The 11,316-nt window shown below is 35.0% G+C and overlaps 1 long non-coding RNA gene across 3 annotated transcripts; it reads right to left on the bottom strand.

Annotated features, from left to right (window-relative positions):
* Window positions 1-3,532: 3,532 nt before the first annotated feature.
* On the bottom strand, window positions 3,533-7,425 carry LOC113317777. Of its 3 annotated transcripts, none has more exons than XR_003344003.1 (5): window positions 7,103-7,424; window positions 6,967-7,020; window positions 5,378-5,529; window positions 4,253-4,336; window positions 3,533-4,065 (listed from the first exon to the last, which is right to left on the bottom strand). It is a non-coding gene; the product is annotated as an uncharacterized LOC113317777 (long non-coding RNA). The 3 variants fall into 3 exon arrangements; XR_003344004.1 differs by having other exon boundaries at window positions 3,534-3,693; window positions 3,809-4,065; window positions 6,967-7,425; XR_003344001.1 differs by having other exon boundaries at window positions 6,967-7,424.
* Window positions 7,426-11,316: the final 3,891 nt, after the last annotated feature.

Raw genomic sequence — 11,316 nt, forward strand, 5'->3', positions numbered from 1 at the left:
GCCCAACTTAACTGCTTTGTGTAGTTAAACTTCACAGCTGTGCCTTGGTCGGGAAGGTTAAGAATCTGCACAACATCATCCGGAGTAATCGTCATCTCCCCAAACGGCATATGGAAAGTATCGGTCTCAGGATACATTCTCTCCACGAACGCCAATATGGACACACGATCATGTTCCAACAATAAATTCTCGGCGGCATTAGCTAACCCCGAGTTGGAAACAATTGACTTGAACCTTTCACATTCACCGGACAAAGGCCACGCGAGCATTTTTGTTGGTGCGGCGGTAGGTTTGAGTAGACGGACCGCATCTTGATGATCCTATTAAAGTACATAAAAAAATCCTTAGTACAAATATTACGATATAACACATAGACAATACATTAATAAAAAATAGTAATTTTATTACCTCGGTTTCGTATATTTCTCTGGCCCATGAGTCTTTGTATCCAAATAGCAATTTTCCTCCATCCTCCGGTAGCCCAAGGATTGTGCCTGCTAGAATACCCTTCTTCTTCAAGTGCTGAGGGACAAGATGTGATGCTTTCTTAGCAATATCCTTCTTTACACCATCTTTTCCTTTTTTGCTTTTTGGGCACCACTTGGTTTTCCTTCTTCTTCTACTCTTGGCACTGGATCAACTGGTTCAATTTCATGGTGGGGTGTAACTTGTGGAGCAGTTGGTTTTGCACTTTGTTGAGCGGCTTGTTCAACACTTGGTTGCACCCCTTGTTCACTGCCTTGTTGTTCTACACTTTGTTCAGCACTTGGTTGCACTCCTTGTTGACTGCTTTGTTCTTGTAAGCTTTGTTGAGCACTTGAATTATCTTTGGCGCTCCTTTCCCTCCTAGCACTAGCTGTCACTTTCTTCCTCCTTTCTCGACTTTGTCTAAACAACAAAGAAAGGAACAATATTTACAAACTATACAATCGGAAGACAAAGTATGGAAATACAAAACAATCGAAACAGTATGTGTCTTTTTACTCCCGAATGTACACATTCGGGAGTAAAAAGACACATATTGTTCCCGAATACAAAACAATCGAAATATAACTAAACATGTTTACAACCGAATATGCATCAATTGGAGTTCAGAAGCTCTAAATTTTTCATCCTACACAATCGGAAGAAAAAGTACAAAACTATAACCCGAATAAACAAATTCGGAAGTAAGAAGACACATATTTTTGCCGAATGAAAAACAATCGGAATATAACTAAACATGTTTACAACCGAATATTCATCAACTGGAGTTCAGAAACTCTAAAATTTTATCCTACACAATCGGAGGTATAAAACATTATATTGTCTTCCGAATAAATACTGGCCCCAAAATGGGATTTTTCCTATATCAGAAATTTTGAGATTTTTTCAATATATATATTCGGTAGTGAGTGTACTTCTGAATACTGTGTGTCTACTTAAATATATTCGGAAGCCAAAAAATTCATCAAACTACCGATTATTACCAGTTTGTATCCAGGAAGATATGGCCAACAATATTCGGCAGATAACCAACAAATATATCTCCCGAATACTGTCGATGTTCTTGAGAAACGAAGAACACGACTACATTCGGAAGTAAATAAGCATGAATATCGCCCGAATCTGGATAAAAAACCGAAAACCCTAGAAATTTTTTTCTCGATTCGTCGAATTAAAGAGAAATAAACACCAAAAATGATAGATTCTTACCTAATTGGGGCCATTTGAAGTTGACGAAGTGTTTGACTATCGGAATCGCCACCACCAACTACATTGCCGGGTACTTGTTCTTCGCGTTCTTCGCGTTCTTCTTCATTTGCAGCAAGAATTTCTTTATTTCTTGCTAAAATCCCAATCTTTGGATCGATACCCCGAGCAACATTTTTGGTTCTAGGTCTTGGGTTTCATTTCCCTTATCCATTGTTTTATAAACGATTCGACGATGTTTTGATTTTACGATTCGCGGCGATGTTTCGGTTGAACGAGGGAAAGTTTTTTTTCTTCCACAATCGGAAGATATGAAACTGGAAGAAGAAGAGTTGAAATGAGTAGAATTTTTTTTGATTTGGTTTTTATACGGTTTTATCAGAAGGGCATTTATGTAACTTCAATATCATATAGGGTACCCCTTAACTAGAGTTTTTGGATGGGTATAAATTGATGGCCCCTAAATCCTTTTGAGTGGCCCCTAAAAACACGAGGTTAACTAGCTTTTAAATTTATATTTTCTTCAATGAGATTTATTTATTTATTTTGCTCGATAAGTTTGGTACTTGAGGTTCAGTGATGCGGTACAACATAGTTAATTGGACCTCACCAATTAAATGAATAAAAGTTGATTTTCCGATTCCTGTTTATATTGAAGAAAACATTCCACAATACTATTCATTTGCCAAAATTAAAGTGTACATTTTGACAAAGTTACTTCTATCGGATACGCAGTTACCTTGGAAAAAAAAAACTGAAATGGCACAATAATTTGTCTCTATTTGCTGATATGATCATATGTTAACTCTGTAAACGGGAAAACTAAAAGACAAAAAGAAGAGAAAAAAACAGAGAGGTTGAGCCCGACCGCAAATTTGCACCTTTATAATATTTTTATTTGGGGTTCGGATGATCCAACGGTTATATCGTCTTTGGATGTAAAGATGTGATGTATATATTAAAAGATGAAGATGATTTTGCAATTAATTGAGAATGAATACTTAGAGTTGAAAATGTAAGAAAATTATGCTAAATAATATTCCTTCTGTTCTAATTTAGATAAGTATCAAGAGTTATTTTTTTGTTCCACATTAATTGATGGTTTTTATATCTCACTAAACTACCAACAATATTCTAATATTTTGTTTTGGAAATATGAGTTTATTTTTAAATGCACTAATATCAATTAATGTTAGAAGACTTTTATCAAGGGCATAGATGGAAAATTTTCACATCTCTTTTCATTTCATAATCTGCGTGAAAACATTCAAAACATCATTTAAAGTGGAACGAAATGAGAAATATTTTTGGTGCCAGTAGAACTGCAATGGAAATAACAAGGTGGGCGTGATTAGTGATGCCATCGCACTACACCAAATCCAGGATTTTGTCACAGTGTTTATCTGTCACTGTTTACATTTGTAACACATATACACCGTTGCAGAAGCGCTGTGATAATAATTGTTGTTATCCGTTGCAACGGTTTTTTTTGTGACAACTATTATTTAAAGCCACACGTACTAACCGTTATACAATAAAACGGCTAGGATTAACCTAATTCAAAGGTGGCGACACGTGTCCAATTTGTCACAGTAATTCCAACAGTTATAGTTGTGGGTGAATTTTGCAACAATTTTGTAGAGGACACGTGTCTCTTTTTGACGGTTACGGTAACACCTATAAGTGTTACCTATTGCTTGTAACATATCTTTGAATGACACGTGTCTTCTTCTTACATCAACACTGAGATGATGACACGTGTCTTTTAAGTGACACTTTTTGTTACAATTATTTCAGTAACATTCTTTAAATTACAATTAAAAAAAATGGATAGTCCAGGTCTATTATCACGGGCCTGGACTTTCAGTTTACAGGCCTGCAGTTTCTTATTTCCCAATCTGCAGAATATTCATTACAGAATTTTCCCATTCATATTCATGACAGACTTTTACCATTCACATTCATTAGCTTATTCCAGCTTCATCTCTTTACATCAGGAATCTTCACAACCAGCTAAGGTTGCAAAACATGATAACAACAAGCAGATAAAACCTAGATGCATAGCAAAAGTAGATGGATATCCTTAGATTTCACAAATCAGTGAGCAGGGAGTTACCTCAAACCCTTCCAGATATCGGCTTTTAACTCTTGCGGAACCAGCCTCCAACAAAGAAAGAAATAGGGCGCTGCATCCCAACAATCTACACTATGCAAGTAGCAAACTATTCAGCATGATCACCAATAATTCTGTCAGCTTCATCGGAAGTAAGCAACAGTTTCAGGCTATCTACATGACTGCATTCACAGCTGCAGGATCAGGTGGTGAAACTGCATTTGCTTCATTGTTGGGAATATTACTTTACTTAAATTCATCTGCAAGAAATTAGAACAAAAATAATCACACAACATGTTTGTAAGAACAACAAAACCAGAATAGCATTGACTTCAAGGAATGAGTAGTATGGGATGGGTTAATCCTACTTTTAAATGCAAAAGTAATGGATTAGTAAATACAAATAACTTAAGACAGTTCTGATATATTATTGCAGTACGTCAATACCTCTGGTCGCATATAACTAACAATCACAAGACGCGGTTCTTCCCCTTAGAAATCCTCATTGAAATCATGAAGTAGCCAAGGTTCCTGCAGTAATAGCATATTATGTTGTGTCAGGATCCAACAAGCACAAAACAGAACCATTGGTTAATCATAATTGACACTTACACTAGTCTTTTTAGTGTTACATTATGGGTTCCAACCAATATTAATGACCATCTTATAAACTCAGTGAACACCAAGAAGAATTTCATACCAAAGACACGCCTGGCAAATGGTTTCAACATGAATTTTTCATTAGAAATTTAAGCATGTGCAAAAAAATTAAAAACCATTTACAATGTGCCCTCAATAACAAGGTCGTTGGAAGGATCGACATCCAACAACTTCACCACCTAAAAGAATCTTAAGAAGAAAATCAAGCAGCAAATGCAGATTGGACGCATAAATGGAATTTATCCGCAGTTAAGAATAATAGTAAGATATGCAAAAGCATCTCACAATTCAGGATTATTTCCAGCCTAAACACACACGTAACGAGATGAAAGATCAAATATGTAAAATTAATCTGAATGTATTGAGTTAATCTCTAATCTAGTATCTGGTTGTTTAAGATAGGATAAATATCTAGCGGAACCTGACCTTCGGGATAGGTGAATTTATTTTCTATGCTTTCCCTAGAGACGAAGCTTATGACATAGGTACACCATGTCCCTTCAAATGTTCAATTAATCGGTTGGCACCAGGAAGAGGTCTTATTTAGCACTAGCTACAGTAAACAACATAATAGTTTAATAACCAATCATGGAAACACTCATAGATCGTACAGACACTACCAGTTAGCCAAAGTATAGTATCTACTCCAAAAGGCTCGCTATTGTCTTTGTGATATCCTAGAGAGAAGATAGTCGATGACAAAATTAAAAGAACACAAGAAAGAAACAAAGATAGAAAGAACGAAAAAAAAAAAAGCAAGAGATCTGTATCTATCCAATAGTGCAGATACATCTTACGTAATAGTGCAGAACTGTCTTAAGTTATCTGCATAATATTAAGTGTTTTACAGTCCATACTACTCATATATTAACACAGTCCTTATACATACATACGAGCACAAATCGAGCTTACCCCGAAGTTGTTGTGCTTGAGAACCCCTAAAATCAAATTCATCATGCTTCTCTGCTCTTGACTGATCTTGTCAACGATCGCGGAGGTATGTAGCAATTGGTACTGCATGTGGTGAATTTGTAGCATTTAGTACCGCCACCGAGGTGGTGAATCTGTAGCAGACCAAACCAATATATTAGCACCAGATAAATAAAATAATTCAATCAAGCTATACTGACTGCATAATCCTATTTCCTTGGGAGACATAAACAAGATCACCAAGTTTCCAGTAAGAAAAAATTAAGAACCCTAGAGAATTATTGAACATCAAAACAGTGACTACATCCAACCCCTAGATGATATGTTCCCAACAAGCAGTACTTGTGTACAGACAGTTTGAGAAAAACCGTAAAATCATCAATTTGAAAATAAATCACTATGACATATAAGATCTTTACAAACCCTCAAGACCTTATACTGGAAACTCCTCCTCGCAAACATGGAAGGCAGAAAATAAGTACAAGCAATTATCCTGGATACATACCAACTGCAAATACAGCTAAACGACACCACCAACAACATGAAAGGCCAATTTGAAGCTTGGACTGATTCATTGAAAGGAATCAGTCAACCACCCAAACCATAATTACCAAAAGTAATCTTAATTTCAAATTAAAATTTAGAACTACATATATTTGTAACCATCACTTTCTCTTATCAATAGGGAATAAAAAAAGTAAACTTCCTGAGGGAAAAAACACAAAACAGTAAACGAAAAAAGAAGAAAACCCCTTTAAAAGAAAAATCAACAACATACTTAAATAAGATATATACATTTTAAAACAGAATCATCAAAATGAGTACTTGATATGCCTAAAAATAAACTCAAAATGATTAAAAGGAATTGATAGATTGAAGCAAGGAGATTGGGAGATAAGAGACATGTACTGAGATTAGGAATTGATACATTTTCAGAAAAGCAGGTCAGATGAAGCTACAAACTTAATCAAATTTAGCAAAGGCAAGCAAATAAATAAAGCCAGAAAATGAAGCAACTTGGCTTTTTATAGGTATCCAATTAAGCATAAGAAAACACTTAACTAGCTATTTAGTTAGTCAGTAAGGAAACAAAATCATCCAAATTTAATCTAATTACCTCTTCATCAACTCCAGAATTCAGATTTTATAATTGATCACTACGATTCATTACTTTCATATCCCTAAACAAATCAATAAGCTAAACAGATTTTTACTTCATAAAACAAATTTGTCCACAATCTTCCACATAAAACATACAAGTAAACCTAGAATAAAAAATCTCTAAACACAAAACATAAACCGAAAGATAAGAGAAACCCAATCTTCATCTCATGTTTAAATAATACCAAAACAAAGAAATAAATCCTAGAAAATTGACAAAGCCAGATATGAAGAAAACTGAAATATAAATTGAGATTAACAACATGTCATGTTTTAAAACAGCATGAAATCCAATATCAGAAACATAGAAATTGAAAATTTATAAAGAGATTTAATCTACATAAGAAATCAGGCTCACAAAACCGAGTTATTAAAATTCAAAACAAATAAAAGTTGAGGAGAATTTATACCTGGAGAAGTTCAAGAAATCCAACTGAGGTTGATTGTTCGTCTTCTAAAAACTCCTACAATAAAACCCAAAAGAGATTTCAAACCCTAATAGCAAACAAAATCAACAAGAACAAAGAGAGAAAAAGGGGAAATTACATTTAAAGCGTAACTTTAGTTCCAATAAGAAGAACTATTAATACCACACAAACAACAAAGATGAAAAAGGAAATGGTTAAGAAGAATGGTTTTGAGTTAAGATTGAAGAAAATGGTTTTATATCGAACATAATGATATAAATAGATCTGGAGTGAAGAAGGAAATGGTTTTTCCTCCTGGTTCATGGTGTAGTGTTCATGAAGATCTGTTAGTTTTTGTAAGAAATCCGATGGATCTGGAGAGGTAAGAAATTTTTCTTCGGAGGCAGAAAAATGTTGAGAGAGAAGAGGAGAGGGGACTTGCAGAGAAATGGAAGAAAAGGCAGCAAAACGATAAGGTTTAACTAGGTTTGGTTAAGAGAAGAGTGGGACTCACAGCTGTTGGATGTAGGGATGTAAGGAACCGAGCCGAACCGAGCAAACCGAGCCGAACCAGGGTGAACCGAACCTTAACCGAACTGAACCGTTCATCCAACGGTCAGTTTCAGTTCATAACACAAGAACTGTTGATCTTTCAGTTCAGTCTACGGTTTGTATGGTCAAGTCGAACCGAACTGAACCGATAGAACCGATGAATATAGACCTTTGATTTGTATCACCCTAATCAATCCTAACCGTCCATATCTAAAACCCTAACTACTTAAACTCTCAGCTGGTTCACCTGATTTCATTTTTTTCTTTCCATTTCTCTTACCTCACCAGTCGCCTCCACCACCACTCATCAGAGAACCACCTCCATCACCTCTCCATCGATCGTCACCACCTCTAGCAAGCCAATTTATTGATTTCTTTTTAGTTTCCTCTTCTATTTTTCCTTACTTTCTTCTTTTTTTGTTCTTCTGTTAGTTTTCAGTTTCTAGGGTTTCTTAGTTTGTTGAACAAAACCAATGGATTGATTTGTTTTTAGTTTCTGTTTATAAATCCATGTTCATTGTCAGTCGATATGGGTCTTAATTATTTTTCTGTTTTTTTTAATATGCAGAAAGACTGAGAGGAGCAACAACAGTTCTTCATCAATTATAGACGGTATAGTTGTGTTTGTGTTAAGACTTTGAGGAGCAGGTAACTTGTGTTTCTTCCTTTTCAGAGATTTTTTTAGTGTTTTTCATTACTAGGGTTTCTCTATTTGTTCTTTTGTTTGGGTTTAGGGTTTCAATTTGTTGAAGTAAATCAACCGATTGATTTCTTTTTAGTTTCTGTTTATCAATCGATTTTTGTTGTCAATCGATTTCTTTTTAATTATTTTTTCTGTTTTTTATTTATATGCAGAAAGACTGAGAGGAGCAGCAGGAGTTCTTCATCAGTATAGTTGCGTTAAGACTTTGAGGAGCAGGTAACAAATATTTTTTTTTTCCATCTAGAGATTTTTCTTTGTTTTTCACTTCTTTTGTGCAAGGAAAATAGATTTAGAGATGTTCATGTCATGTGCAAGTGTTGGGTTCTAGGTTGTTCATTTAATTTTGGGTATATGAAATATTTGCAAGTGTTCATTTTTCAGTTTGATAAGAGTGCGTTATTTTGTTAGGTTCTGAATATAACTTTTAAAGTTTCTGCATTAAGAAAAAGAATTAGTTGCCATGAATGATTGATGAACTCAAGCTTATTGGCTAGAAATTGATGTTGTAACATAAAGGATTGCAATGGATAGAATTGCAACCAAAGAACTTTTGTTTATTGGCTTCTAATACTAGCCATGAATTACAATGGTAGGCTGGTAGCTAGATAGTTTTTCATGGACCTGCAAAGAAGTTAAGTTGTTTTGTTTATTTTTCATGAATTTAGTGGATCAGTTTCGAGTCTTTCGACGCATAAGGATTAGATCATGGCCTGTCCCTATTAGATTTCGTATGAGTTATGTACACGTGAGAGTCTGAGACTAGTCACTAGCTTGAAGGCTAGAAGAGAGTTCTGTTGTACATGTATAATGTTCTTAAAGAGTTTCAATTTTCAAATCTCATATAGTTTGCATTTTTATGCAGAATTGGATTTTTTTGCTATACCCGTCTCTTCAGTTGCATCCGAGTCTGCATTCAGTACAAGAAAGTGTATTCTTACTCCATGGAGAAGCTCATTGTCTGCCAAGACAGTTGAGGCACTTATCTGTGCGCAAAGCTGGTTACAACACCCCATTTCTCTTGATTTCATATCTGATTATGTACCGAATGATAATGCTAGCATCGAGGATGGTAATGGACTCTCTCTTCTTATTTTTTGACTTAAAATTTGTATTGCTTTCAACTTTTCATCTGTTTTGATTTCGAGTCATTCTGTTTTCTTATTTGTGTTGCCTTTCTTCTTTGTATTAATCACAGAAATTTTGGGACCATTGCCAGAGATTTGAAGGTTGAAAATTGATGGGATGATTAAAATGGACTGTAGTCTTTTACTTGGTTTAAAGCTCATATTGATGCAGTATTTTGCTTGGAATGCAGTCAGCTTAGTTCATACTGATGCTACCTTTCTTTTGTTATGTTAAACTTCAAGAGTACTAGTTTTTGAACTTTATTATCCTTGGTTTTAGAATCCTCTCTTTACTTGGTTTATTAAGACTGTGTGTGGGTTTATTACTTGGTTTTTTAAGACTATGTCTGTGGGATTATCAGTTTATTAAGACTTGTTTTTTTGTATCAGTTTATATCTACTTCAGTTTATAGTTTTCAGCGGGTACAGGGTATTGTTCGGTTTCAGTTTAAAACCGAAAAATAACCGAACCGTTTCAGTTCAGTTCACAACCGAACCGGTAGATAAACAGTTCAGTTTCAGTTTGAATTGGAAGAACCGAGCTTTGTACAGTTCAGTCCACGATTTCACCTGAAAACCGAACTGACCGACCGTTGTGCAGCGCTAGTTGGATGAATGACAAGACCCGATCTCCAAAATATCTACTAGGGTGACGACACTATCCACATATCCTCGTCCAAGTCAATAAAAGTCCTGATACAATGGTAGTTTGACTTTAGTCAACGACACTTTCTGATTGCCTAAATAATGCGATACCAGTACAGTATAACCCCTATAAAATAATAGCGTCGGCCGATAAAATTTATCAATTTATCGCGATATTAAATAATCGCATAAATTAATAATTATTAATTTATCAAAGTTCTTACAAAATAATCAACAAAAATGAACCAATACACCTTATTCCATTGCAAATTGTTTACGTCATTGTAAGATTCGTTCAATGGATGACACCGGATCAAAGTATCCAAGTAAATCATTAGATAATGAAGGAAGTAGAGAATTGCGAAATCTAATCAATGGATTGAATTATCACAGTGGAATGGATGTTGAATTTCTTTTAAACTGCCTTCAAAAGGATATTATTTCAGATTTGTTGACTGACGAAGAAATATGTGAGAGTGTCATGGGAAAAGACGAAAGTGATGATGTGGAAGTTGAAGATGAAAGTGTAGTTACACAGCCACCTTCCCTTAAAGAAGCTATCAAAGCTGCAAAGATATTGAATAGGTTTTTATTGCATCAGGAAACGACAAACAAAAAACTTTTCTAATGTTAAGAAAAATCCAAGATGAAATTCAATGTGACATCAGTTTTAAGAAAAACCAAGTAATAGTGGAATCATTCTTTACCAAATTAGCATAAATGTAAAACTAAATTTATATAAATTACAGAGTTATTAATTTATATATTCGAAGGGACCTAGAGTTAGACCTGAGTCTCTCATTTGGATGAACTGAAAAGGAAATATATCAGGTTTGAACATCCCAGGTTCGAAGATTCCTGGATTCAGACCTGAGTCTCTCATTCGGATGAACTGGGGACGAAATATATCAGGTTTGAACATCCCAGGTTCGAAGATTACTAGAGTTAGACCTGAGTCTCTCATTCGGATGAACTGGAAAGGAAATATATCAAGTTTGAACATCTCAGGTTCAAAGATTACTAGATTCAGACCTGAGTCTCTCATTCGGATGAATTGGAAACGAAATATATCAGGTTTGAACATCCCAGGTTCGAAGATTACTAGAGTTAGACCTGAGTCTCTCATTCGGATGAACTGGAGACGAAATATATCAGGTTTGAACATCCCAGGATCGAAGAGTACTAGAGTTAGACCTGAGTCTCTCATTCAGATAAACTAGAAAGGAAATATATCAGGTTTGAACATCCCAGGTTCAAAGATTACTAGATTCAGACCTGAGTCTCTCATTCGGATGAACTAGAGAATAAATATATCATGTTTGAACATCC

The sequence above is a fragment of the Papaver somniferum genome, chromosome 10, assembly GCF_003573695.1.
Source record: "Papaver somniferum cultivar HN1 chromosome 10, ASM357369v1, whole genome shotgun sequence".
NCBI classification, from domain to species: Eukaryota; Viridiplantae; Streptophyta; class Magnoliopsida; order Ranunculales; family Papaveraceae; genus Papaver; species Papaver somniferum.